Genomic DNA, 4,640 nt, shown 5'->3' with positions numbered 1-4,640 from the left:
GTACTGATGATTTTAGCTACATTCTATCTTTTTTTTTAATCATTATTACCTAGTGATTCTGACATAATTCTCATGTAAGTGTATACGTTCCTACATTGACCGATATATATATATATCTATTTTTAAGGTGAAAAGAAACAACAGATCACTGATTATATTCAGTGATGAGTTTTGGAAATATAGAAATATTTATGATGAAAAAGTCAGTGACTGTTGTAATATCAAACTGAAATAACGTTGTTTACAATATGCATTTCAACAATCGTTTAAGTCAGCCTATTAGCTCTTGTGTGTTTATATATACAATATAACGACGAACCTGTTGGGCAACGTCTTTTGAGTGGGAAAAAATTTGAAATCTCAAAGAGGGACTATTTTTTCCACATTAAAAGCCAAGAAAATAGTGATTACATCTTGTTTCAAAACTGCTTATAATATAAAAAAAAACTCTCTAAACGCAAAGGTAACATGATATATGTTATAACTTGTAGCCTTGTGCCTTATCAATATATAATGTAATGATAACGCCGATTAGAGAACAATTACTTATCGACCAGACCAATGACGCATAAACCCGTACGAGCGGTCTAGAGTCCTTATCGATCCTTCTTTCTGACTTTCCTTGCCTGTTGAGTAGAAAACACCAGTGTCAGCCTCCACGAGATGAATCATGTATTTCAAGCATACTGAGTTTATATACAAACCAAAAAGATCACATCACACCATAAAATAGAAAGGAACATTTATACAACATCTATCCAAAAGTGGATGTTGGAGACTGTAATTACTAGACCGGACATAACAAGAATGGTAAATAATTTAATAATAGTCTATAGATCAAAATAAAGCTTATAATAAGAGCAACACGAATGTACATAGTTTAGTTACTTCATAATTACCCAATAAAAATATATGAACAGTATTGGTCCGTATATAGATCCAACAGTTACCATTCATTATTCTCGTCGAGTTATATCAATTTTGATGTGTAAGTTAGATTGCATAAATGATCTGCTCCTAACCTAGATTATGTCTTAATGTGGTTGATTTGGTTCATTTAGTAGTCAATGATGTTCGTCTGGATAAAATGTATCCTACCTCTCTAACTATAACTAAAAATCCTGACGTTCTGAATCTAACTCGTAACTCTAGCACGAATCCTTATCGATAACTTCTTTCCTTATCGATCTTTTAGTGAAATATATTCTATGTGTGACCATCACCATATACTACTTATGTGAATATAAGTAACTCACATCACAAATATAATAAGCAATTTCGTGAAAATTGACTATCCCTTCAAGTTGTTTTCTTGTTGATCAATAATTTGCCAAAGGTCGTTAGTACTTTTAAAGAATCGTCAAATTGAACATCAAAAATTCATTTACAATTCATGTTTTCTTTTCTTTATTATAACTATAATCTTGACTAATGAATGTGTGTGTGTTTTTATCAAGCTTGAAAATCATCATTCAGGATACAGATATTTATTGGCTAAAATAACATACTTCTAGTAGTTTATAGACAAACTTAACTACAATCAGTTTTCTTCATTATAATACTTGAGAAGGTTTTTCAGAGGACAAATATTACTATTTTATCGAATCAAATCCAAATCGCAGAAGTGAAAGATATTCCAAAAATATTCACATAACTAAAACGGATCTGTGGAGATAGTTGAATTTCAGTAGTTTTAAGATTGAGCGCTTGCATATGAAACTGAAGATTTTAGGTTCTATCATCTATTCGATCATGGATATACACTGATGAGGAAGTGCATACTACTAAGACAAAAGAGTTGTCCATCGTTTTTGAACTTTTGATGATTATCTAACTAAGGTTTGTTGATAATGTGTACTTTATAAATTGATTCTCTTAGAAAGCACACAGTCAATACAAAGTGTATAGTGAATGCATTTATACTTATTCAAACCACTAATTCATGTTTTCTTTAGATAAACAGTAAAATGGTCTTAATTTGAAACGGTTAAGCTAGGATGATTATATGCATCTGATGGTTGAGTGGTTGGTTTATTACCCATTTAATTTAAGGTATAAACCTGACGTCAAGTCAATTTAAGTAGCCAGATAATAATAATGTCGTTACCACTTACATAAAACAACGAGAATTTTAGCCGACTTTATAAATCAATTCTTGGTGTTAATACAATAGAATAAATGACGGGAAAAAAGTGATCCTTAGTTCTATTTATTTTTTTACTTACGTATGTTACCCAATCGTGAAGAAGCATTGGACGCCCACCAGCATTCTTCAGCCGATTCTATCCTATATAAGCCTTTCCAATTGTTTCCATTTGGAATTCATCCTTTTCATATCTGCTTTCAATTCCAGACGTGATGTGTTCTTTGGTTTTCCTCTATTCAGTTTCACATAAGGATTCCAGGTTAGTGCTTGCTTCGTGGTTCAGTTTGAGGATTCCGGCAATGTAAGTTCTATTCACTTACCAGTTCTATTTATGGTTGGTGAAAAGGCAAAGTCATATATTATTGTTCCCTGTACTCTGACGTTTAACATTATTGTTTAGCCTCTTTCTAGTCCTTAAACGTTTCTTACGTTTGAGCCGCATGCAGGCGAAAAAATGCAGGACATATGCGTACACCTTTTAAATAGAGGAATAGGTAAATACCGAATCAAGAGATAAAACATAACCCATTATCATTCTAGAACCCTGTGAAGTTTCTGGTTAACTCTGACTAGATAAAGTGTGACTGGCCTTCTTTCAACTTGCATAAAAATGCCCTGAAGAATTCTTTAGGATTTTTAAAGGCTTTATATATGTATTTCAATTTACATGAAATACTTTTAACGATTACTTGAGCACAGATCAGGTAAAAAGTAAGAAATCAAGATTATATTATGCAGAAAAAGGTTACGCAACAAATACTTGTGATCAAGGTTATCATCGCAAAGGAAGATTGATAACTGAGTCGTTGTGTATGCAAAAACTTTATTTAAATCTTATCATGGCAACTATTTCACCAACATTTGCTAAATTCGACATACTTTACTCATCGATTTTCCCGAAATATGTAGCGTCGACATCATGTCCACTGTCAAACAAAAGGTGGATGAAAAAGTACTGCTAGGAAATGTCCTTCTTCTATAGTTTTCTCAAATCTTTCTTCTAACATATTCATATATTCAACCTAATAAATAAACAAAAATGTTGGCAAACCTTTTTATTATGACCCATTATCTATGTTGAACCCAATCTGAAACAAGAAGTTTATTTTCATCAAAAAGCGTGTCAACTGTACATTTTTTACAACATTTAACTATTTCTAGGTTTTAGGTTGTAAGGAGTTGAATTGGATCTGTGAAATAGATGAATTCATATTATGCTGCTAAGGTTGTGTTTTCTACTTTATAGTTGAAATCATGAGTCAACTGAACCTAACCCACCACGGAATACCTAGAAGCACTGGACAGCCGTTTCGTCCTACTATGTGACTCCTCAGCAGTGCGCATCCACGATCCCGCCTCACGAGATTCGAACCTAGGACCTACCAGTCTCGCGCCAAGCACTTAACCGATAGACCACTGAGCCAGCATCCAACGGTGTTAATGTCTGACTTCAACCAATACACAAAATCTGACTCATGATTTCAACTATGAAAATACTGAAATCTCCCCAAACTCCTTCTTTTCTACTTTAGTCAAACTTATCAGTGGGAAAAATTGTAAAATATTTTTGACATCACTACTCAGTCAATAATGATGGTGTTTTATTCAACTAATAAACACAGTTAGTTAATTCATGATATAAGAAATAGAAGAATGATAAACTAATCTGTGGCTTGAACATAGTTATTTTAATTAACTATTGAAATTTCTTTTTTTTTTTAAAGTTAGACATTAACACCGTTGGATATCGGCTCAGTGTTCTAGAGATTAAGCGTTCGCTCATGAGATAGAAGGTCGTGAATTCAAGTCCCACGTGCGTGATCATAGATGCACACTGCTGAGGAGTGCTTAAATTAGGACAAAACGGCAGTTCAATGCTTCCTGGTTTTCAATGGTTGATTAATGAATTCAACTGTTAAAAAACGTTTACTACAATCTCTACAAATCCTCATTTCTGATTAAAAAAACCAACCCTAAAACAAAATAATTATCTTCGAAAAGCTGAATTTAACTTGTATGAAATGAATTCAGTTAAAATGTCTCATTTGTTTTTAAAAAAATATAACAGTTAAACATACTTTCCACTGTGAATGGAATATGGCGAGTCCTTTTACTCTAATCAATAATTATTATTTCAATAGTTGAGATCGTTAGTCATTTGAAGCTAGACCACCACGGAAAACCTGGAAGCACTGGAAGGCCGTTTCGTCCTACTATGAGGGCTCCGCAGCAGCGGTCTATCGGTTACGTGCTCTGGCGCGAGACTTATAGGTCATGGGTTCGAATCTCGCGAGTGCGGGATCGTGGATGCGCACTGCTGAGTCCCACATTAGGACGAAACGGCTGTCCAGTGCTTCCAGGTTTTCCATGGTGGTCTAGCTTCAATTGACTCATGATTTCAACTATGAAAATACTGAAATCTCCACAAAACCCCTTCTGATCAATAATTTTTACCTTGAAAAGTTTTAAAGTAAATGGGATATATTCGTTGAGG

Source organism: Schistosoma mansoni, chromosome 4 (assembly GCF_000237925.1).
Source record: "Schistosoma mansoni strain Puerto Rico chromosome 4, complete genome".
NCBI lineage: Eukaryota > Metazoa > Platyhelminthes > Trematoda > Strigeidida > Schistosomatidae > Schistosoma > Schistosoma mansoni.
This window is presented reverse-complemented; position numbering follows the sequence as displayed.